Raw genomic sequence first — 26,622 nt, forward strand, 5'->3', positions numbered from 1 at the left:
GGTCTAATTAATTTACTTAGTCACCTCGGGTACAGAGTGTCGGAGTCAGTAGAGCGCCCGAATTGACTCAGAATCACTCATTGGGATGACGGCGGCCGCCTCTGTCCGTTTCTGATCCTGTCTCTGAAAACTCTGGACCCAGAGGAATATTGGGATCTTGCTGGAACTTAAATAGACAATATGGACTCTGAGGATTAATTGGCTGGTTAGCACCCAGTCTGAAATCTATTTCACTATTTAAAATTCTGCAGTCATTTACATTTACTCTCTTACCCTTTGTGTTTCTTTGGACACTTGTATGAGCTTTTATAACTTCATATTCAGAAATTACCTGTATTTTTACAGTTAGAGATTTAAAGTTCATCATAAATACAGAAACACTCGGCTTCCAGGAGACTCTGTGTGATCCGATTTTATGACCCCCACCAATGTAATAAATAGACCTACACCCTTGATTTAGTTTCACAGAGAGAGCATCTTAAAAAAGTTACAGGTCTGTGAGAGCCAGAAATCTTGTTTGTGGGTGACCAAATACTTATTTTCCACCATAATTTACAAATACATTCTTTAAAAATCCTACCATGCGATTTCCTGTTTTTTTTTAAATAAAATTACAGACCTCTCTCATCTTTCTAAGTAAGAGAACTTGCAATCAGCGGCTGACTGAATACTTTTTTGCCACACTGTATATTTAACAGCCCAAACACAATGCAGAACTGCTTGTACCCTGAAAGATGGAAGAATTTATATAAATTCTATTAAAACGTTTAAAGCAGATTTTCCGACGTTACAATTACAAACCATGGAAGTCTCAATATTGCAGCTTGACGAACTCCTGAAGAGCTTGTTCCTCCGTGGTCACCTCTGAGTAAAAACACAGACAGAAATGCAAACTGCACAGTAACACAGGGAGCAGAGAGCACAAAAGGATCACAAAAGCTGACTATAATCTTTCATATCAGCTTTGTCTTCTTTATCTTAAAGTAGGGATGGTCGCTCGACCAAACTGATACCACTCGACTCAGATTTCTAATTCTGTTCTGCAGTTCAATTCAGCAGTGATCGGTTTCAGAGTACATATCTGTTCATTAAACCACAGTGCTAGGCTTTTCTACCAAATTTGTTGTGGAACAACACTGCCAAGGCTAGAACGGATCACAGTCTGCAGATCATCTGTTACATGCTCTAGATCTTTAGGGTGAAATTGAAAGGAGGTGGAGAAATCTGGAAGGTTAATAAGACACTAGCTGTCGAGTATTTAGCTTCAGAACCTGAGATTTGGGTTGTGCATAGAAGTGAACTGAATTGCGGGGACTCCGCCACGACCACTTCCACATGAGTAACTGCAATAGCTAAACCTTGAGGAGTCGATGCATTCAGAAGGAAACGGCGACAGCCTCTGAACTCTCACCAAGGACGTGATGAACAGCCAAAAATACGGTACCAAGTACAATAGGCTTTATTACCTGAATGTGGCCAATGATCACAGTGCTGATGGTTGCAGTGTGTTACAATATTCAAACAGCATGAAATCCTTGTTCACTGTAATTATGATGTTTCACATTATGCAGTAGAGAGCATGAAGATCAAGGGTAGGATTGATTAACTGAACTGTGAAGTCTGCATACAAGAGAAATCTGCTCAGAGTAGTAACAACCTGATGCACGAGCAAAAGCAGTACTTGAACTAGTACAGGCTGACCTAGCTGCTCCTATAGATCCAGTAAAGGGGGGGAGGCTAAAGCATGGAGCACTGGGCATTAGAAATATGACAGCGTTATGGGTGAAGGATGAATAAGTGAGGAAGAATTGAGAACAGACTGATGAATAAAGACTCTGAAATAAACAGAATAAGAGCAGTAGTATTAAATGATGGTGTAGTAAAATAATTTATATCAATTCTAATAAGATTTTTAAAGCAAATTTTCTGAAGCTCTAATTATAAACCATGTGAAGGACAGAATCTCCATACTGCAGGGTTAGTCTGAGACACTATGAGGGACACTGATTTATTACTTTTTAAAACAAGCAGAGAAATGACAGAAATATTATTACCTGCCCACTATCCAGCTGCCTAATCTAGGGTCCTGTCTTTTTCCGAGTGGTGTCCAGAAGTGTGTGGCAGTGCTCCTTAAGGGCCTCACTGCATCGGGTAGAGAAAAAGTGGAGAAAGTTGGCAATGTCCAGGACTCCTGGAGGGAAAAAAAAAAAAAAAAAAACATTTTAAGGAAAAAGGTGAAGTTGAAGAACTGATAACCTCACGCCAGTACATTTAGATGAAAAGCAGCTGTGGTGGTGGAGGAGCCCTCTGCTTTTCCAGGCCACGACGACGGCCCCAGGCCCTCTCTGGTGCAGGAGTGGAGACAACAACCCTCTGTGTCCGCCATGCCGGTAGTGCTGGATTTAAGATGACCATCGTTGGAGGAGTCACGAACAGACTCCAGCCTCGTCTTCCGTTGGAGTTTGGACTGCCTCTACAGCAGCAGCAGCAGTCAAGCTTGATGACCTCCTTGCAGAGCATCTGGAGATCTCGCTCCTCCGCGGTCACCAAGTTACTCCAGAGTAAACACAGACAAACGCAAACAACGGTCAGCGAGACAGAGTACTGTACAGTAACACAGTACATCACAACAACTGTCTCAGATAAAGACAACAGCTGATATTAAAGACTATAAAGTAGGCCCTCAACTGTTCGTGTCAAATCAGTTTTAAAAGCAGATAGAATAGGATAGAATTACTGGGTTTATATGTCAATTATTTTAGGCATTCAACATGGTCACAGGTAGACACAGGACATTGAGCATGGTAAGGCCCATCAGCTGTTTTGCTTGCTGGGGGGGGGTGGGGATAAATATATCTCTATCTATAGCAGATACCTTTATGCTTAATAAAGCGCTACTAATCATAACTGTAACTATGTATTAATGTCACGTGTATAGTCTAAACTCTTTGGGTATTATAAACCCCCTTGTCTTAGAACCCTCAAAATGTCTAATTTGAACAGCCCTGAAAAACATTTATTTCCAAAACCTTGCTTCAGAATCTTTCAATTTTCTAAAAAATAAGTGCAGATCCCTTTACAAAATTCTCTAGGTTGAACAGTAATGAATAATTAAATGTCCTTAAAACTTAATTTGTAATAAATTTGGATCCCTGAAAAATTTAAACTGAGAATAAAACTATTTCAAGACAATATCTTAGAATCTTTCTAGAATCTTAGAATTTAAAACAAATCTGGATCCCGAGAAATTCCCAGTTCAGACCACTATGAGACTGAAATGATCTTAAGGCAATGCTTTGGACATCTTCATCCTTTGAGTCCGGATAGCTGCAAAAAGTCAATGTTAAAATTAAAATATCAAAAGGGATTCGGGTTAAAGTAACCTGAAGGTCTAAGAATACAGCGTCCGTCTCCTCCTGTTTATTCTAAATTCGTAAGGCCTAATTAATTTACACAGTCACCTCGGGTACAGAGTCTCGGAGTCAGTAGAGCGCCTGAATGGACTCAGAATCACTCATTGGGATGACGGCGGCCGCCTCTGTCGGTTTTTGATCCTGTCTCTGAAAACTCTGGACCCAGAGGAATATTGGGATCTTGCTGGAACTTAAATAGACAATATGGACTCTGAGGATTAATTGGCTGGTTAGCACCCAGTCTGAAATCTATTTCACTATTTAAAATTCTGCAGTCATTTACATTTACTCTCTTACCCTTTGTGTTTCTTTGGACACTTGTATGAGCTTTTATAACTTCATATTCAGAAATTACCTGTATTTTTACAGTTAGAGATTTAAAGTTCATCATAAATACAGAAACACTCGGCTTCCAGGAGACTCTGTGTGATCCGATTTTATGACCCCCACCAATGTAATAAATAGACCTACACCCTTGATTTAGTTTCACAGAGAGAGCATCTTAAAAAAGTTACAGGTCTGTGAGAGCCAGAAATCTTGTTTGTGGGTGACCAAATACTTATTTTCCACCATAATTTACAAATACATTCTTTAAAAATCCTACCATGCGATTTCCTGTTTTTTTTTAAATAAAATTACAGACCTCTCTCATCTTTCTAAGTAAGAGAACTTGCAATCAGCGGCTGACTGAATACTTTTTTGCCACACTGTATATTTAACAGCCCAAACACAATGCAGAACTGCTTGTACCCTGAAAGATGGAAGAATTTATATAAATTCTATTAAAACGTTTAAAGCAGATTTTCCGACGTTACAATTACAAACCATGGAAGTCTCAATATTGCAGCTTGACGAACTCCTGAAGAGCTTGTTCCTCCGTGGTCACCTCTGAGTAAAAACACAGACAGAAATGCAAACTGCACAGTAACACAGGGAGCAGAGAGCACAAAAGGATCACAAAAGCTGACTATAATCTTTCATATCAGCTTTGTCTTCTTTATCTTAAAGTAGGGATGGTCGCTCGACCAAACTGATACCACTCGACTCAGATTTCTAATTCTGTTCTGCAGTTCAATTCAGCAGTGATCGGTTTCAGAGTACATATCTGTTCATTAAACCACAGTGCTAGGCTTTTCTACCAAATTTGTTGTGGAACAACACTGCCAAGGCTAGAACGGATCACAGTCTGCAGATCATCTGTTACATGCTCTAGATCTTTAGGGTGAAATTGAAAGGAGGTGGAGAAATCTGGAAGGTTAATAAGACACTAGCTGTCGAGTATTTAGCTTCAGAACCTGAGATTTGGGTTGTGCATAGAAGTGAACTGAATTGCGGGGACTCCGCCACGACCACTTCCACATGAGTAACTGCAATAGCTAAACCTTGAGGAGTCGATGCATTCAGAAGGAAACGGCGACAGCCTCTGAACTCTCACCAAGGACGTGATGAACAGCCAAAAATACGGTACCAAGTACAATAGGCTTTATTACCTGAATGTGGCCAATGATCACAGTGCTGATGGTTGCAGTGTGTTACAATATTCAAACAGCATGAAATCCTTGTTCACTGTAATTATGATGTTTCACATTATGCAGTAGAGAGCATGAAGATCAAGGGTAGGATTGATTAACTGAACTGTGAAGTCTGCATACAAGAGAAATCTGCTCAGAGTAGTAACAACCTGATGCACGAGCAAAAGCAGTACTTGAACTAGTACAGGCTGACCTAGCTGCTCCTATAGATCCAGTAAAGGGGGGGAGGCTAAAGCATGGAGCACTGGGCATTAGAAATATGACAGCGTTATGGGTGAAGGATGAATAAGTGAGGAAGAATTGAGAACAGACTGATGAATAAAGACTCTGAAATAAACAGAATAAGAGCAGTAGTATTAAATGATGGTGTAGTAAAATAATTTATATCAATTCTAATAAGATTTTTAAAGCAAATTTTCTGAAGCTCTAATTATAAACCATGTGAAGGACAGAATCTCCATACTGCAGGGTTAGTCTGAGACACTATGAGGGACACTGATTTATTACTTTTTAAAACAAGCAGAGAAATGACAGAAATATTATTACCTGCCCACTATCCAGCTGCCTAATCTAGGGTCCTGTCTTTTTCCGAGTGGTGTCCAGAAGTGTGTGGCAGTGCTCCTTAAGGGCCTCACTGCATCGGGTAGAGAAAAAGTGGAGAAAGTTGGCAATGTCCAGGACTCCTGGAGGGAAAAAAAAAAAAAAAAAACATTTTAAGGAAAAAGGTGAAGTTGAAGAACTGATAACCTCACGCCAGTACATTTAGATGAAAAGCAGCTGTGGTGGTGGAGGAGCCCTCTGCTTTTCCAGGCCACGACGACGGCCCCAGGCCCTCTCTGGTGCAGGAGTGGAGACAACAACCCTCTGTGTCCGCCATGCCGGTAGTGCTGGATTTAAGATGACCATCGTTGGAGGAGTCACGAACAGACTCCAGCCTCGTCTTCCGTTGGAGTTTGGACTGCCTCTACAGCAGCAGCAGCAGTCAAGCTTGATGACCTCCTTGCAGAGCATCTGGAGATCTCGCTCCTCCGCGGTCACCAAGTTACTCCAGAGTAAACACAGACAAACGCAAACAACGGTCAGCGAGACAGAGTACTGTACAGTAACACAGTACATCACAACAACTGTCTCAGATAAAGACAACAGCTGATATTAAAGACTATAAAGTAGGCCCTCAACTGTTCGTGTCAAATCAGTTTTAAAAGCAGATAGAATAGGATAGAATTACTGGGTTTATATGTCAATTATTTTAGGCATTCAACATGGTCACAGGTAGACACAGGACATTGAGCATGGTAAGGCCCATCAGCTGTTTTGCTTGCTGGGGGGGGGTGGGGATAAATATATCTCTATCTATAGCAGATACCTTTATGCTTAATAAAGCGCTACTAATCATAACTGTAACTATGTATTAATGTCACGTGTATAGTCTAAACTCTTTGGGTATTATAAACCCCCTTGTCTTAGAACCCTCAAAATGTCTAATTTGAACAGCCCTGAAAAACATTTATTTCCAAAACCTTGCTTCAGAATCTTTCAATTTTCTAAAAAATAAGTGCAGATCCCTTTACAAAATTCTCTAGGTTGAACAGTAATGAATAATTAAATGTCCTTAAAACTTAATTTGTAATAAATTTGGATCCCTGAAAAATTTAAACTGAGAATAAAACTATTTCAAGACAATATCTTAGAATCTTTCTAGAATCTTAGAATTTAAAACAAATCTGGATCCCGAGAAATTCCCAGTTCAGACCACTATGAGACTGAAATGATCTTAAGGCAATGCTTTGGACATCTTCATCCTTTGAGTCCGGATAGCTGCAAAAAGTCAATGTTAAAATTAAAATATCAAAAGGGATTCGGGTTAAAGTAACCTGAAGGTCTAAGAATACAGCGTCCGTCTCCTCCTGTTTATTCTAAATTCGTAAGGCCTAATTAATTTACACAGTCACCTCGGGTACAGAGTCTCGGAGTCAGTAGAGCGCCTGAATGGACTCAGAATCACTCATTGGGATGACGGCGGCCGCCTCTGTCGGTTTTTGATCCTGTCTCTGAAAACTCTGGACCCAGAGGAATATTGGGATCTCTGTGGAACCTCCAAAACTGTGGTAGTGGGATTTACTTCTCCGTGCTTAAAGAATCAACTCGATCAGTCAGTCTTAGGAATGTAGAGAAACACTTTAATCCTGCAGTAAACGTAACACCGGAGGAAGACTTCAGGACTTCGTCTGAAAAACCTTGCTGTACAGTCAGTTACACTGAAATCTTGTTCAAAAGGTGCTGGCTAAGACTGCTTAGATTACTTAAAGGGAAAGAGGAAAAACCCAAAAAAAACAGTCCAGCATGCCTAGTCTAATATCCAGACACAGGGAAAGTGCTTAAACACAGGCTTGCGAAATTTCATACAAAGGGTGTTAAAGAACAACAAACCCAGACTGACCAGTCAATGGCAGCTGATGATCCCAAGGTGAGAGGGGTGTACCCCCCATTCCAACAGCCAACAGTGTTGATCAGACTCCAGAAGAGGTTCAAGAGTCTAAACCTGATGCTCAAGATGGTGCTCAGAGGGAGACAGACATAGTACACACTTTTCAAAGAGAGAGGAAAGCACCTCAGTACTTAGCTGACTGGGTGCGAGATACTGAAGATACAGACACTGACCAAATTAATTATTAATACAAGCAGAGAAATGACAGAATAAATGGTTATTAAAATAGAAAAAATGATGTAAAATTACTTACCTGCCAACTATTCAGTTCACCAACGTCAGGAACTCGCTGCGAACAGTAGAGAATGATTGTGCCAAAGGCATCTCGCTGTCGCAGTGTGAAGGGAAGCCGCCTGACGAAGTCCAGAACACGGCATCTGGAAAACAGGAGACTGTGGTGTTACTCTTTGGGCTCGATGCTTAAGTGGTTTCAGTAGAATCTCCATCAATGAGAACACTGCCCTGAGGGGTTGTCCTTGAGGGATGAAGCAGGTGAAGGCAAAGTAGAAGAGCTGAGGTGGTGACGCTTCGGTTTAAGAAGTCAAGCGCCTCAATTCCCCGGTCCCACTGTAGACCTGAGCATAACGAGCTGAATATAAACAGACATATGAGAGATTACATAAAAAAACTAACGTTCAATTAAGAGAACAAACACAGGCAGACATCACTGTATGGTGCTCCTGTTTCAGTTTGGACAAAGCTTATAGAAACACAAGTGACTCAGGCAATGGAGGTGAAGCTGAGAAGCCTCGACCAAGAAGCTCCCATAAAAGACTGAAATTTAGCGCTGTACAACATCAGAAAGTTTTCAGAGGATCACTAATTTGGATCTACAGCCAAAAACTCACTGGTTTATATAATGGCTAAAAATCTCAATTTCTATACAAGAGAAGAAACACTGCAAACAGCTTAGATGGCGAGGTTGATCTGCTAGGCCTAACAGACATGGAGGGATGAGGAGGTTCTCTGTGTTTTGAAATGAACATCTCCGAGCTTCTCGGTTCAGAACTCAAGTCCACACTCGCTGAAGAGTTTAAAGGCATAGAAGCAAAACCGCAGACGTAGTGAATAACAGAACTCTGCTCCGCTCCAACTTCAAGCACTGTGTAATAATCAGAAAAGGAATAACAATATACAGTTATGAAGAAGGAGTGTGAGTAGGTGCTGGACAGAGAGATAATGAAGGTCTGATTCCGGAACATAGACGAATGGACACCTCCAGACTGGACAGCAGGGCATCTCAGTACATGTAATAGAGAGAGACAGAGAGGGGTTAGGATGGTTGTGTTGGAACTCTGCTGAGTAGTGGGACAGGCCTGATACCAAGACACCGGAACGGAACCAAAAAAGGGCAACTCCAGGCAGGCAGCTCAGGACATGAGAAGAGAGAGAAAAAGATGAAGATTAGAACAAGCTTTACGTTTAGTGAGAGACCTGTAGCAGAAATAGTTAGAGACACAACCACAATAATAGTAATAAAAAGCCTGTAATCAGAGCAGGACAGAACAGTGGTGAAATGTAATCAGAGCAGGACAGAACACAGAACTGGAGAGAAGTTGTTCATCTAGATTTAAAGACTGAGTGTGTGTCTGATTCCCAGATATCAACAGGAAGCTTGTTCCAAAGTTGGGGGCTTTATAAAAGAACGCTCTTCCTCCTGCACTGTTTTTTCTAATACGTGGGACTGATAATAGGCCAGCATCTTGTGAGCGGAGTGTACGTGGAGGGTTGTAAGGTGTAAGAAGTTCCTCCAGATAATGTGGGGTCAAGACCATTGAGAGATTAATATGTTAGAAGTATTTTATGATCTGTACTGAATTTAACAGCTAATTAGTGTAAGGATAAAAGAACTGGACTAATATGATCAGATTTCCTAGCTCTAGTTCGTACCCTGGCAGCAGCATTCTGAACAAGCTGGAGCTTATGAAGAGATTTACCTGGACTTCCAGCCTACAAAAAGCTCTCAGATTTCAGCTGTCAGTCTTCACTGTGAGGAACATGGTGAGGAAACTGAAGACCATAGGCACAGTTCTAGTTACGGCCCGAAGTGGCAGGTCAAGAAAAATCTCAGATAGGCAGAGGTGAAGGATGGTAAGTACAGTCATAGTCAACCCACAGACCAGCTCCAAAGACCTACATCATCATGCTGCAGATGGAGTCACTGCGCATCGTTCAACTACTCAGCGCACTTTACACAAGGAGAGGCTGTATGGGAGAGTAATGCAGAAGCAGCCTTTTCTGCACACGCCACAAACAGAGTCGCTGGAGGTCTGCTAAAGCACAGTTGGACAAGCCAGCTTCATTTAAGAATAAGGTGCTGTGGACTGATGAAAGTAAAATTGAGTAATTTGGACATTAGGGGTGGTATACATGGAGGAAAAAGAACAGCATTCCATGACTAACACTTGCTACCCACAGTACAGTCTGGTGTCTGTGTGGCAAGTGCAGAACTAAATGTCCTGAATATTTAGATTCTCAGGGTTGTTTAAACCAGAGAATTTTTCAGGGATCCAAATTTATTACAATTTGCCAACAAGAGGTTGCCAAGTCAACTGTGAGACTGAAATGAATACGGCGTCCCGTCTCTTCTAAATGTATAAGGCAAGCGGTCTACTTCATTTACTTACAGTCACCTCGGGTACAGAGTCTCAGAGTCAGTAGAGCGCCTGAATGGACTCAATCACTCATTGGGATGACGGCGGCCGCCTCTGTCGCTTTCTGATCCTGTCTCTGAAAACTCTGGACCCAGAGGAATATTGGGATCTTGGTGGAACCTCCAAAACTGAGGTAGTGGGATTTGCATCTCTGCGCTTAAATAATCAACTCGATCGGTCAGCCTTAGGAATGTAGGGAAACACTTTAATCCTGCAGTAAACGTAACGCCGGAGGAAGACTTCAGAACTGAGTCTGATCAAGAAAAACCTTGTCGAACTGTCAGTTACACTGAAATCTTGTTCAAATGGTTCTGGCTAAGACTACTTAGAGTACTTAAAGGGAAAGAGAAAACCCTCCTACCTAAAATTGGGTGCAGTGGTAAATTTAATACTACTTGGCAACCTGTCTTGACTTAAATAGTCAATATGGACTCTGAGGATTAATTGGCTGGTTAGCACACAGTCTGAAATCTATTTCACTATTTAAAATTCTGCAGTCATTTACATTTACTCTCTTACCCTATGTGTTTCTTTGGACACTTGTATTTTGGACACTTCATATTCAGAAATTACCTGTAGTTTTAGTTAGAGTTTTAAGGTCATCATAAATACAGAAACACTCAGCTTCCAGGAGACCCTGTGTGAACTGATTTTATGACCCCCACCAATGTAATTAACAGACCTACACCCTTGATTTAGTTTCACAGAGATCTAGTGAATTAAGGTGGTTCACTTCAGACGGGTCTGGACATGTACTGGCTTAAGCAGGTTGGAGGTTTGGAGTCTGACTGTTTGAGGCTGTGGACAGGTGTGCTATACAGATAACGAGGTCAAACAGGTGCCATTAATACAGGTAACAAGTGGAGGACAGAAGAGCTTCAATCAAGTCAGTGAGAGCCAGAAACCTTGACTAGTCCAGAAAAACTTACCATAATTTACAAATAAATTCTTCATAAATCCTACAATGTGATTTCCTGGATTTTTTTTATTTTTTGTTTTGTCTCTCAAAGTTGAAATGAACCTATGATAAATTACAGACCTCTCATATCTTTCTAAGTAAGAGAACTTGCACAATCAGTGGCTGACTAAATACTTTTTTGCCCCACTGTATATTTAACAGCCCAAACTCAATGCAGAACTGCTTGTACTCGGAAAGATGGAAGAATTTATATAAATATAAAAAAGATTTATAAAGCAGATTTTCCAACGTTACAATTACAAACCATGACCGTCTCAACACTGCAGAATTTGTCTGAAATACTATGAGTGACACTGACATTACTTTTTAATACAAGCAGAAAAGTGATAGAATAAATGGGTGGAATCAAGTAAATCATGTAAATCACTTACCTGCCAACTATGCAGTTCACTAACCTGACAGTGTGACTGGGAAGGGCCAGTCAGTCCTGGCCTGGCACCTTCTTGATGCTCCTGGAGAGAACGATGGACCCCAGGCGGCACAGGTGAAGTATCATCTCTGAGGTAGAGGACCAGGCGCAGCCAAAAGCTCTCCCAGCTGTCCACAAAGACAGAGCAGACGGACCTGTCCCACAGCCAGCAGTGGAGCGAGAAGAGCTGAGGAAACGGCTCCCTTACTGGTCTATAAGTGGTCAGGGGGCTGAAGACGATGATCCTGATGTCTGGCTTTTCCCGAACAGTGTCCAGAAGCGTACGGCAGTGCTTCTTCAGGACCATGCTGCATCAGGAGGAGAACAGTGTAGAACGATGGTGCCAAACCCACCTGGCAACATCCAGGAAGCGAGCACCTGGTAAAAAGGAGAACGTGGCGTTACTCTTTAGGGTCGATACTTTGAGGGTTTTACAGAAGAATCTTCAACAGTGAGAACACCGCCCTAAGGAGTCTTCCTCTGTGCCGGAGCAGGTGAAGAGCTGAGGTCCTTGAACCAGTTAGCAGAGGTGAGAACTTGCTGTGGTGGAAGAGCCCTCTGCTTTTTCCAGCCACACAGACAGTTCCAGGCTCTCTCAGATGCGGGAGTGGAGATGACGACCCTCTGTGTCTGTGGCGCCGGTAGTGTTGGAATTAAGATGGTCACGTTAGAGGAGTCACGGGCAGCCTCCAGCCTCGTCAGCGAAGTTTGACTGCCTCTAAAACAGCAGCTGGATCGACCGTACAAGCTTGACGACCTCCTGGAGAGCTCGTACCTGAGCAGGCGGACAGAAACAGACAGAAACGCAATAACAGGGAGCAGAGAGCACAAGGATTACAACAACTGGCTCAGATGAAGACAAAGCCACAAAAGTGGTACCAAGTTCCCCATTAAAGAGAACAACAGGCTTTATTACCTGAATGTGGTCAATGATCACAGTGGTGATGGTTGCAGTGTGTTACAATATTCAAACAGCATGAAATCCTTGTTCACTGTAATTATGATGTTTCACAATATGCAGTAGAGAGCATGAAAATCAAGGGTAAGATTGATGAACTGAACTGTGAAGTCTGCAGACAAGACAAATCTGCTCAGAGTAGAAACAGAACCTGATGCATGAGCAAAAGCAGTACTTGAACTAGTACATACTGACCTATCTGCTCCTATAGATCCAGTGGGGGTGGGGAGGGAAACTCCAGACAAGCAGCTCCAGACAGGGAGCTCAGGACACGAGGGGAGAGAGAGAAAAAGATGACGATTAGAACAAGCTTTACGTTTAGTGAGAGACCTGTAGCAGAAATAGTTAGAGACACAACCACAATAATAGTGATAAAAAGCCTGTAATCAGAGCAGGACAGAACAGTGGTGAAATGTAATCAGAGCAGGACAGAACACAGAACTGGAGAGTTCTCTGAAAGCTGGTGTTAGAGAGAGAAGTTTTTCATCTAGATTTAAAGACTGAGAGTGTGTCTGATTCCCGGATATTAACAGGGAGCTTGTTCCAAAGTTGGGGGCTTTGTAAAAGAACGCTCTTCCTCCTGCACTGTTTTTTCTAATACGTGGGACTGATAATAGGCCAGCATCTTGCGAGCGGAGTGTACGTGGAGGGCTGTAAGGTGTAAGAAGTTCCTCCAGATAATGTGGGGTCAAGACCATTGAGAGATTAATATTTTAGAAGTATTTTATGATCTGTACTGAATTTAACAGGTAATCAGTGTAAGGATGAAAGAATTTGACTAATATGATCAAATGTCCTAGCTCTAGTTCGTACCCTGGCAGCAGCATTCTGAACAAGCTGGAGCTTATGAAGAGATTTACCTGAACTTCCAGCCTACAGCACTGCAGTAGTCCAGCCTTGAGGTTCTGAGGGTGCCCACATTTATGCACCTGCCTAATTTTGTTTGAATAATTATTGCACACTTTCTATAAATCCTATAAACTTCATTTCTCTTCTCAAATATCACTGTGTTCATAGGCTTCATGATATATTTAACTGAAATTACTGATCAGCACAACCAATGATTTATAAAGGAAAATCATCAAAATGATCAGGGGTGCCCAAACTTTTTCATACCACTGAAAAAGGTATTACCCAATTTCACCTTCACAGGACTGCAGAAATGTTCTCTGAGTGGTAAGCCTGAATCCGGGATCCGGGTTAAAGTAACCTCAAGGTCTAAGAATATGGCGACCCGTAATTCCTAAGACAAGCGGTCTAATTAATTTACTTAAGGTCACCTCGGGTACAGAGTCTCAGAGTCAGTAGAGCGCCTGAATTGACTCAGAATCACTCATTGGGATGACGGCGGCCGCCTCTGTCGCTTTCTGATCCTGTCTCTGAAAACTCTGGACCCAGAGGAATATTGGGATCTCGGTGGAACCTCAAACTGTGGTAGTCTGATTTGCTTCTCTGCGCATTGTTTCAAAGTAACAAAACGTACAAGACAAGAAAAGCAGATTCACCATTTGACATTTTTTGACTGATGGAATTTGGCTTCCCTCTGTAACCCAGCTGTGCTGTGAACACACGTGCCTGGAGCGGTGGGCAAAAGTACGTAAAGGTCTTGCTCAAGAGTGGCAGTTTGCCGAGCCCAGGGATCGAACACACAACACTGTCAAATAGCCAGGAGCTCTAAACGCGGAGCCACCACTGGCCCCTACAAAATCTAATAATATTTTTAAAGCAGATTTTCCAACGTTACAACTACAAACCATGACAGTCTTGATACTGCAGGATTTGTCTGAAATATTATGAGTGACACTGATATTACTTTTTAATACAAGCAGAAAAGTGACTGAATAAATGGGTGGAATCAAGTAAATCATGTAAATCACTTACCTGCCAACTACGCAGTTCACTAACCTGACAGTGTGAATGGGAAGGGTCAGTCAGTCCAGGCCTTAAACCTTCTTGATGTTCCCGGAGAGAACGATGGACCATCTCTGTGTTAGAGGACCGGACGCAGCCGAAAGCTCTTCCAGTTCTCTACAAAGTCAGTGCAGACGGACCTATCCCACAGCCAGCAGTGGCCCGAAGCCGATGGTCCGAGTGTCTGTTTTTTTCCGAAAAGAGGACAGAAGAGTACTGCAGTGCTTTTTCAGGGCCACGCTGCATCAGATGGAGAATAGTGGAGAACAATGGTGCCAAAGCCACCTGGCGACATCCAGGTGAAAACAGCTGTGGTGGTGGAAGAGTCCTCCAGACTTTTCCCAGCCACACTGACATTTCCAGGCCCTTTCAGGTGCAGGAGAGGAAATGATGACCTTCTGTGTCTGCCTCGCTGGTAGAGCTGGAATTAAGATGGTCACACCTCGTCTTCAGTCGGTGGAATTTGGACTGCCTCTACAACAGCAGCTGGGTCTGCCGCACAAGCTTGACAACCTCCTGGGTAGCTTATTCCTCTGTGGTTGCCTCTGTGTAAAAACACAGACAAAAACGCAAACAATGGTCAGTGAGAGAATACTGTACAGTAACAGGGAGCAGAGAGCACAAGCATCACAACAACTGGCTCAAATAAAGAAGACAAAGCCACAAAAGTGGTACCAAGTTCACCATTAAAGAGTACAATAGGCTTTATTACCTGATGAAGCATGAAGATCAAGGGTAAGATTGATGAACTGAACTGTGAAGTCTGCAGACAAGACAAATCTGCTCAGAGTAGAAACAGAACCTGATGCATGAGCAAAAGCAGTACTTGAACTAATACATACTGACCTAGCTGCTCCTATAGATCCAGTGGGGGTGGGGAGGGAAACTCCAGACAAGCAGCTCCAGACAGGGAGCTCAGGACATGAGGGGAGAGAGAGAAAAAGATGACGATTAGAACAAGCTTTACGTTTAGTGAGAGACCTGTAGCAGAAATAGTTAGAGACACAACCACAATAATAGTGATAAAAAGCCTGTAATCAGAGCAGGACAGAACAGTGGTGAAATGTAATCAGAGCAGGACAGAACACAGAACTGGAGAGTTCTCTGAAAGCTGGTGTTAAAGAGAGAAGTTTATCATCTAGATTTAAAGACTGAGAGTGTGTCTGATTCCCGGATATTAACAGGGAGCTTGTTCCAAAGTTGGGGGCTTTGTAAAAGAACGCTCTTCCTCCTGCACTGTTTTTTCTAATACGTGGGACTGATAATAGGCCAGCATCTTGCGAGCGAAGTGTACGTGGAGGGCTGTAAGGTGTAAGAAGTTCCTCCAGATAATGTGGGGTTTAGAAGTATTTTATGATCTGTACTGAATTTAACAGGTAACCAGTGTAAGGATGAAAGAATTGGACTAATATGATCAGATTTCCTAGCTCAAGTTCGTACCCTGGCAGCAGCATTCTGAACAAGCTGGAGCTTATGAAGAGATTTACCTGAACTTCCTGCAGAAATGTTCTGTGAGTGGTAAGCCTGAAACATCCACTGTTAGAATTGTGTCCCTACTGACGGATAGGGGTACTGAAATTTAAGTGTTTCTTTGCTGCTTTGGACATCTTCGTCCTTTGAGTCCGGATCACGTCAAAAAGTCAATGGTCTAAAACAAATATGAAACTTAAAATATCAAAAGGGATCCGGGTTAAAGTAACCTCAAGGTCTAAGAATATGGCGACCCGTAATTCCTAAGACAAGCGGTCTAATTAATTTACTTAAGGTCACCTCAGGTACAGAGTCTCAGAGTCAGTAGAGCGCCTGAATTGACTCAGAATCACTCATTGGGATGACGGCGGCCGCCTCTGTCAGTTTCTGATCCTGTCTCTGAAAACTCTGGACCCAGAGGAATATTGGGATCTCGGTGGAACCTCCAAAACTGTGATAGTGGGATTTGCTTCTCTGCGCATTGTTTCAAAGTAACAAAACGTACAAGACAAGAACACCAGATTCACCATTTGACATTTTTTGACTGATGGAATTTGGCTTCCCTCTGTAACCCAGCTGTGCTGTGAACACACGTGCCTGGAGCGGTGGGCAAAAGTACGTAAAGGTCTTGCTCAAGACCTGTACTGCTACAGGGTCTGTAATGAACCACAGAGCTTTAGAGAGATTCAGCTAAATCAACATTCTGGGTTGAGGCTATGAAAGAGGAGAGGACTTCCCTCATTGAATATGACACATTTACTCTGACCCCTCTCCCAGAAGCTGAGCATGCAGTGAGGGGAAGGAGGGTCTAAGATTAAAAACTGTAGATGGAGCAGAAACGTTCTCTAGATGAAAATGGCTTTACACTGAAATCAGGAGGATAACACTGATAATCTGGGTCCATGATCATTTACCAGTTTTCCTACTCTTAGGATGGAGGCAGCAGCAGCACAATCCCTGAATATCATTAAGAGCAGTAGTATTGAATGATGGTGTAGCAAAAGAATTTATATCAATTCTAATAAGATTTTTAAAGCAGATTTTCTGAAGCTCCAGTTATAAACCATGTGGAGGACAGACAGTCTCCACACTGCAGGGTTAGTCTGAGACACTATGAGGGACACTGATTTATTACTGTTTAAAACAAGCAGAGAAATGACAGAATAAATGATGATTAAATCCAGTAAATCATGTAAATCACTCACCTGCCCACTGTCCAGCTCACTAACCTGAACGCCGGTCGGAGGGCCGGTCGCTCGACGCTCTGTGAAGAATCACAGCTCGAGCTTCTAAAGCAGAACCGCGTCCAAACACGCGCGCAAACATACCGGAGATCACGTGAACGCCGGAAGTGACGCTTCGTTACGCAATCACGTTTCAAGGCGCGTCGGTTCCCCGGTCCCGCTGCAGACCCGAGCAACGAGCTAGCAGTGTGAAGCTAGCAACACTTGGACAGAGTAGCGAACGAAATCCTGTCAAAATAAAAGTCCCTCCTAAACCTGAATACAAATATTTCTGACTCTCTAAACTGAAAATGATAAACTAGTTTAAGAAAACAGTGTTTACAACTATTTAAAAGATTATTAAAAGTAACTCTAATTAATAACTGTAAATAATAACAGATATAAAGGAAAATTGCTTCTATACTGAGTGTTGCTGGGAATAGTTTTTCTTTCTCTGGCATTTTATTAATATAATCTTAATCAGGAAACATAAATCTTTAATAAAAGTGGCATTATGAAGGAAAATATACAGCTTTAGACACTGGCACCATGTTTATCCCGCAATGACAAAGTGAAAACAGAGTTTTCTAATAAATTTCTGCAAATTTATTTAAAAAAAGAAAAACTAAAATGTTGCAGTGACATAAGTATTCAGACCCTTTACTTAGTACTTAGGTGAAGCACCTTTGGCAGTGATTACAGCCTCCAGTCTTCTTGGGTATGATGCCGCAAGGTTTGCTCACCTGGATTTGGGGATTTTCGGCCTTTCTTCTCTGCAGATCCTCTCCGTAAGGTTGGATGAGGGCGTCGGTGGACAGCTATTCTCAGGGCTCTTCAAAGATTTTAATAGGGTGTAAAGCAGGGCTCTAGTTGTCCACTCTGGAGCATTCACAGGGTCGTCTCTAAGCCACTCCTGTGTTGTGTTGAGTCACTGTCTCGTTGGAAGGTGATCCTTTGCCCCGTCTGAGGTCCTGAGTGCTCTGGACCAGGTTTCCTTTAAGAATATATCTGTACTCCATTCAGCTTTCCCTCAACCCTGACCCAGTCTCCCTGTCCCAGACCCTGAAAAATACCCCCACAGCCTGAAGCTTCACTGAAAGAATGGTGTTGGGCAGGTGAGGAGCAGGGCCTGGTTTCCACCAGACATGACTCTTAGAACTGAGGCCAAAAAGTTCAATCCTGGTTGCATCAGACCAGAGAACCTTGTTTCTTATAGTCTGAGGGTCCTTTAGGGGCTCTCCTGTATCTGACCACTCTGCCATAAAGCCCAGATTGGTGGAGAGCTGCAGTGATGGTTGCGCTTCTGGACGTTTCTGTAAACTGGATCTTTTTGAACCAGAGTGACCGTTTGGGTTCTTGGTCACCTCTCTTACCAAGGCCCTTCTCCCCTGATTACTTAGTTTGGTGGGAGGTCAGCGCTAGGAAAAGTGCTGCTTATTCCAGACTCCTTCATTTAAGAGTTGTGTGATAATTATTCAAGCTTATTTAACTTTAAATATCTAATCTACTGAGAATGAGGCCACAGTGTGGGAGTTCACTTCATTTGACAGTAATGGACCCAAAAGAGGAAAAGACAGACACAGATCAGATTTCATTTGAAGGATTAACTAAAAATATTTTATGTACACAAATAAAATATTCATCAAATAACTCCTCACATTCTTTCAATCTTTTTTAAACAAGGACAGAAGTGTTCATGTTGAGCCTCCTCTCGTTGAGCTCTGGCAGCTTCCTCTCTCAGAAACTCCAGCACCTCTGCAGAGTCAGTACGCCTTCTCCTTTTAGCTGCTGGACTTCCTGAGGGGGGACAGGAGGCACTCCTGCTGGTGGAGGGGACTGACTGGCTCACAGGGTCGGACTTGGCACAGGAGGGCGCGTCATCTTCCCCTTTGTAGGCCCCCTCTGTGTCTGAGCCTTTACTGGTTGAGGCCACTGAAGGTTTGCCTCCCAGGATGGCATGCACTGCCCCAAACCAGCGCCATGTGGTTGCTGTGGCCTCACCCTGCTCAGTGTCCATCCCTGTAGGGGGACGTCTTAGCTCCTAAAAGACATACATGTGATGGTACAGTGTTGTCCCTATTAGCTGCCTTATGAGGGGTTCAGTGTCCTCATCTGTCCCCAAGTAAAATATATATATAATGAGAACAGCTTGTTAGAAATAGGGTGATTAATAAAGCTGAACTGAGCAGACAGTGCTTGCGGTTGTTCACTGAATAAAGATCATTTCAGCTCAGTTCCAGTAAATAAGCCAGGTGTAGAGAAGCAGGGGAGCGGGTTCGTCTCTCTAAACTCTACATTTCTAGGACTGCTTTACTGCTCATTGGATCAGATCAGTAATATTAGTGAATCTGAGCGTTTAGGACTTGTGTGCTGCTTCCTCTATTTGCCGTGGTCTCTGGGAGCACTCAGTGATCTCACTCCTAAATCTTTAACACTCTTCCTGGGTGGGATCCTCTCATGTCTCCTCCGCTGGAAGCCGCTTCTTTCGTCTCCTCCGGTTTTTGGACAGGCGGCATGATGGAGCCACAAACCCAGTTTCCGGGTCCCGGAGGAGAGGAGGAGGATCAGTAGGAAAAAGCAGTAAATTTGGGGGTTTCTGGAAGCAGCCCGAGGCTTTTTAACACAGTTAAGGTCAAAGTGCTTCTCAGCTCCTCAGCTCTACTGCGCCACCTGCTGTTCTAATAAAACACTACACCTCCATCGCCTGATTCACTTGTGTTCATCAGCTTCGTCCAGACTGAGACGGGAGCTCCATACAGTGATGTCTGCCTGCGTTTCTTCTCTTCACTGAATGTCATTTTATCTACATTTAACTGCATGTATTTGATCTGAGTGTGTAACTGCTTTGTTCTCCTCGTAAATAAAAATAGTCACGTTTGATAATATTTGATGATGTGAAAAACCCCCCTGTTTAATCTGCATGTAGACTGAACATCTGCTGAACACAGAAATAAACAGAAACACTTCAGTGTTTTATTAGAGCTCATTTCACATCGTCTCCAGTTAAAACCCTCCAATACGGAGGAGCTTTATCAAGCACTTTTATACTCTTTAGTCGGTTTGGAAACAACACCTGACCTTCAGAGAGAAACTGCTGCATGTTTTGTTGTGTTTTTAAATGAAAGTCCAGCAGATTCACACAGTTTCTACATTTCTGTTTCATTTCAGTTCATATTTCAGTTCATATTCAGCTCGTTGCTCCCGGGAAAGTGACGCGCCTTGGACGTCATTACGTTCAGTGACGTGCGAAGCGTCACTTCGGGCGATCACGTGATCTCCGGTATTTTGAGCGAGACTCTGAACCGCTGTTTGGATTCGGTTCTTCTTTAGAAGCTCGACTCGTAACAACCTGATTAAATCAACATTAGCGCTTCGTGTTTCCCGCATTAAGTTTGGGCTGTTAAATGTAGGATCTCTAGAAGCTAAAGCAGTCCCTGTCACTGAGATTATTACTGAAAACCTCCTCAGTTCACTGTGTCTTTGTGAAACGGGGGTTAAACCTAATGAATCATTGCTTTGAATGAATCGACTCCCCCAGGCTTGAACTCCTGCAGTTCTCCTCGCAGGTCTGGTCACAGCAGTGGAGTAGCCTCGGTCTCTGATCCAGTTCTGGACATAAACCCAAAACTCAGGTTCTGAAGTGAAATCGTTTCTAGCGCTGAGTCTGAAAGTGGCAGACTCTTCCCCGGCTTCTAAAAAGCAGCTCTCTCTTCTGTTTATTACAGTCTGTCGTCCTCCTGGACTTTATACACATTCACTGAGTGAATTTGCTGACTTCTTATCAGAGGGAGCTTTCTCCACTGATAAGACTTTAAATGTTGGAGATTTCAATATTCACTTGGAGACTCAGGACCCCTCAGAACTGGTTTAATCAATCTTAGAAGTCCAACTCCGAGATGCAACCATACACACCTAGTTCTGACCCTGGGTATTGAGACAGTCAGCATAGTCAGCATCTCTCAGCCTGACTCCATCTCTGACCACTACCTAACCATGTAGTCTTAAACCAGGAGATCCCCCTGCAGCCTCGCTTTATGAGCAAGCGTACCATAGCAACCTCTACAGCTACTGTCTTTATTAATAACCCTCCAGATTTAACCATCTCCTGCCCATCTCCTCCTCTAGATCCTGAGCATGAAACAGATGATCTGCTGTCTGTGCTCCGCTCTAATCTTGACCATGTTGCATTAATTAGGAAAAGGTCAGTGTCTTGGTATGATGACCGTCTGCGTCCTCTAAAACAGAGAACTCGTATTTACTCTTTATTTGCTGCAGCTGGGCAACATAATCTGTAAACATGGCATTGACTTGACTTTCATTGCCACCCAGCTCTACTTATCCACCTTAATAAAATAACAGCCTGTCTGAAAGACAGAGAGAGGTCTTACTTATTGATCCAAACATGCAAATATTGCTGTAGATTTAGACGGATTCTCAGTCTTACCCAGTAGCACTGTAAAAAGCCTAGGAGCTGTTTCTGACTCTGTCCTCTCGTTTGATGCACACATCTGTTACATGGTTAAAACTGCCTTCTTCCATCTACGTAATATTGCTAAACTGGGTAATGTACTCTCCTTACATCACGCAGAGAAGCTGGTGCAGCATTCATAACTTCTAGATTGGATGACTGTAAAGCTCTTCTGGTTGGAAGTTCATGTAAACCATTAAAAAAAAAGCTCCAACTAGTTCAGAATGCAGCTGCTAGAGAGCTCACTAGCACACTAATCTACTTCCTTTACAGGCCGGACATCAGTCTGATCTGACCTCTCCTGTAACCTTTTCCTGTGCTCCTCCTAACCCTCTGTGTTTTCCCTCCTTTCTGTTTTCTGTCTCTTTCACATGTACTGAGAAGCCCGGGGCCAACTGCTCCATCCTGGTACCGCCTGACCTGACCTGGCTCTCCACTGCCCTCCTGCCCGCTGTCCTGCTCTGGAGCCTCACATTGACTCATCCTCACCTCCCTGCATGACTCTGCTTCTGACTGTTCACCTGCATGGACTTTATCTCTCTCACTCACATTCTCATCTTGTTTGTCTTGATGCAAAATTGACCTTTTTGTTTAGTTATTGTTTTTATTCCTGTTTTGATTTTTATTATGATCCAGTGTCGACTGGAGGAGGATGGGTTCCCCCTTTCAGTCTTGGTTCCTCATCAGAGAGCATCAGCCATGATATCTGTGTGTGTTTCTGTTCTGTACCACAGTGGGAAAGACATGAGCAGGATTGTGCTTTCCAGGTTAAACTGATGAACTTCTCCAAAAGCAGACATTCAGAGCTGTGGGAACGTCAGTGTAAATGGACTTGGTCTAAAATGAAGATCCCGATCCTGCTTCTGGACTCACAGCACTGCACATTTTAACCTGACCAGCAAACTGATGGACAGTGACTGCTGGCATGTTTCAGGGCTTGTGAATGATAATTGTCGGCTCTTCACACCCAGTTTCTGAAAGTTTCACTTGTATCTTTTTCCTCCTGAACCTTTTATTTAAGAAAGGACCGACCAAAGGTAGCAGGGTAGGAGGCTGTGGATCATTGAGGCTGGTAAGAGATGCTCATTTAGGTTCATTAGAAAACTCCTTCTACATTAAACAGCATTAATTACTGCTTTAGTTTATCACCTCAACATATAACTTAAAGCCCACTGACAGCCGTAGATTAGCTACAACTGCTTTCTGAAACCTGGGCTGATTTATTTACAACATTAAAAGTGAACTTCTGACCCCGTTCATCACACCGTTTATAATATAGTGAAGTTGAGGTCTAGAGCTTTGGGGAGAGAAATAAAGGAACCAGCACAACAGATCTGATCCTCAAGTGAAATCTTTTATTATTTTCAACACAAACAAACAACGGTCAACATCATAAAACTTCAGCGTGAGAGAAGACCAAAATAAACAGAACCGCACATCCCATCTTACTAAATAACCTAGAAAAAGAAAAACACTAAACACAGCGGTCTTACCTCCTCCCTCATATAACACAGCAGAAAAGACAAATAATAATAATAAACAAATAAATGACCCTCACCCCGACACTGATGTGACCAGAGCTAGACTACTGACCATCACCATATTTATAGGAAAATAACACAATTACCAGCTAATAACACAATTACCAGCTGGATCAACGTCACCGGCAGAGAGAGGGAGAGAGAGAGAGGGAGAGAGAGAGAGGGAGAGAGAGAGAGAGAGAGAGGGAGAGAGAGAGAGAGAGAGGGAGAGGGAGAGAGAGAGGGAGAGAGAGAGAGGAGAAACAAGACACAAACTGGTCACCAGATGGCAGCACTAACTGTTTCAGCCATACAAAACTTGATGAAACAGATTTTGAAGGAATCTTGAACTTGGGGGTTCATCACCACAATGAGTCTAAACGAGCTCAAACGCTGTGTGATGTGAATCAGTGCAGGACAGCTAATCATTTCTGAAAGATTGAGAATCTTGGTAATGAGCATGGGCGAGCTCTCTAGCTAGAACCTCCCTCCCTGTTGTTTTTTGGTGTTGTGTTATTTTGTGTTGTGGTGTGTTTTGGTGTTGTGTTGTGTTGTGGTGTGGTGTGTTTTGGTGTTGTGTTGTGTTGTGGTGTGTTTTGGTGTTGTGGTGTTGTTGTGTTTTGGTGTGTTGTGTGTCCTCACAGTGCTGCCGGGCTTCTCCAGGTGAGAAAGAGCTCTGTGTAGAAGACAGATGACAGCATCATCCACCTTGACACCAGACTGGTAGGCACTGAAGAGAGTCCATGGATGGGCTCACCAGAGGGCGGATGTGGTTAAAAGACCAGCCTCTCCAGTGATTTCATCAGATGAGAAGCCAGTACCACCGGCCTGAAGCTGTTGGGTCCTTTGGGTGCTGTGTTTTATGCACAGGTACCACACAAGATGAGGGAAGAACGGCCTTTGTAGCGTCTCCTCAGGGCGCAACAAAGAGCTGAGGACCTCGCAGCAGTTAGTAGATGTGAAAACTGGCTGTGGTGGTGGAGGAGCCCTCTGCTTTTCCAGGTCCTCTCCGGTGCGGGAGTGGAGATGATAACCCTCTGTGTCCGCTACGTTGGTAGTGCTGGATTTAAGATGGCCAGCGTTAGAGGAGTCTCCAGCCTCGTCTTCCGTTGGTGGAGTCTGGACTGCCTCTACAACAATAGCAGTAAAGCTTGATGACCTCCTTGCAGAGCGCCTGGAGATCTCACTCCTCCGCAGTCACCAAGTACCTCCAGAGTAAACACAGAGCAACGCAAACGACGATCAGTGAGACAGTACTGTACAATAACACAGGGAGCAGAGCACAAGCATCACAACAACTGTCTAAGATGAAGACAGAGCTGATACAGGAGAGAATAAGACACACTCCTGAACTGATTCTTTTTTTTTTTTTTTTTTTAGACAAAAACGATCCTTCCTTTAGTGAGTACTTGTGAGTATCAGACAATATTAATATCTGATCATCAGACTGCTGCAAAACAATTCCATCATTTGATGATGAAGATATGTCAAGCGTCAAGTCTGAAATATCCACATCGTACACATCCTCATTTTTCTTACACTGCTGTTGTGATGTTGTGGAAACCATCTGAAGCACTACTGCATTTCCTGACATAGCTGTTTCTAGCCACCTGATCTGAGAATGAATTCACAGCAGGGCTTTTCTCAGAGGGCTATTCACCAGTGAAGATTCACATGCAACCATGGTTTCATTTTCCAAAAGGGAATTTATCCTTGTGGATAACCCTTCTTCTGCTTCCTGGGACATGGGACATTGAGCATGATGAGGCCTATCAGCTGTTTTGCTTGCAGCACTTTAACCAGAGATGCCCCCTTCATTCACCCAATATCATTCATTCTGAGACTGAGAAATGTTTTGGAATATCAACAAAAACTGGTAAGTCATTAGTTTCAGTCTCATTATTCTCACTTGGCTACAAACTAAATTTGGATCCCTGAAAAATTCTCTGCTTTAAACAACACTGAGAATCAAAATATTCCAAGACAATATCTTAGTTGTCTTCACTGGGATCCAGATTTGTTTTAAATTGGAAAATTCTGTGAGACTGAAATTATTTTAAGGCTTTGGTCAGTGGTAGAAAAACACATTTGAAAATTAAAATATCAAAGGGATCCGGGTTAAAGTAACCTGAAGGTCTAAGAATACGGCGTCTCGTCTCCTCCCGTTTATTCTAAATTCGTAAGGCAAGTGGTCTAATTAATTTACTTAGTCACCTCGGGTACAGAGTGTCGGAGTCAGTAGAGCGCCCGAATTGACTCAGAATCACTCATTGGGATGACGGCGGCCGCCTCTGTCCGTTTCTGATCCTGTCTCTGAAAACTCTGGACCCAGAGGAATATTGGGATCTTGCTGGAACTTAAATAGACAATATGGACTCTGAGGATTAATTGGCTGGTTAGCACCCAGTCTGAAATCTATTTCACTATTTAAAATTCTGCAGTCATTTACATTTACTCTCTTACCCTTTGTGTTTCTTTGGACACTTGTATGAGCTTTTATAACTTCATATTCAGAAATTACCTGTATTTTTACAGTTAGAGATTTAAAGTTCATCATAAATACAGAAACACTCGGCTTCCAGGAGACTCTGTGTGATCCGATTTTATGACCCCCACCAATGTAATAAATAGACCTACACCCTTGATTTAGTTTCACAGAGAGAGCATCTTAAAAAAGTTACAGGTCTGTGAGAGCCAGAAATCTTGTTTGTGGGTGACCAAATACTTATTTTCCACCATAATTTACAAATACATTCTTTAAAAATCCTACCATGCGATTTCCTGTTTTTTTTTAAATAAAATTACAGACCTCTCTCATCTTTCTAAGTAAGAGAACTTGCAATCAGCGGCTGACTGAATACTTTTTTGCCACACTGTATATTTAACAGCCCAAACACAATGCAGAACTGCTTGTACCCTGAAAGATGGAAGAATTTATATAAATTCTATTAAAACGTTTAAAGCAGATTTTCCGACGTTACAATTACAAACCATGGAAGTCTCAATATTGCAGCTTGACGAACTCCTGAAGAGCTTGTTCCTCCGTGGTCACCTCTGAGTAAAAACACAGACAGAAATGCAAACTGCACAGTAACACAGGGAGCAGAGAGCACAAAAGGATCACAAAAGCTGACTATAATCTTTCATATCAGCTTTGTCTTCTTTATCTTAAAGTAGGGATGGTCGCTCGACCAAACTGATACCACTCGACTCAGATTTCTAATTCTGTTCTGCAGTTCAATTCAGCAGTGATCGGTTTCAGAGTACATATCTGTTCATTAAACCACAGTGCTAGGCTTTTCTACCAAATTTGTTGTGGAACAACACTGCCAAGGCTAGAACGGATCACAGTCTGCAGATCATCTGTTACATGCTCTAGATCTTTAGGGTGAAATTGAAAGGAGGTGGAGAAATCTGGAAGGTTAATAAGACACTAGCTGTCGAGTATTTAGCTTCAGAACCTGAGATTTGGGTTGTGCATAGAAGTGAACTGAATTGCGGGGACTCCGCCACGACCACTTCCACATGAGTAACTGCAATAGCTAAACCTTGAGGAGTCGATGCATTCAGAAGGAAACGGCGACAGCCTCTGAACTC

Source organism: Salminus brasiliensis, chromosome 17, assembly GCF_030463535.1.
Source record: "Salminus brasiliensis chromosome 17, fSalBra1.hap2, whole genome shotgun sequence".
NCBI lineage: Eukaryota > Metazoa > Chordata > Actinopteri > Characiformes > Bryconidae > Salminus > Salminus brasiliensis.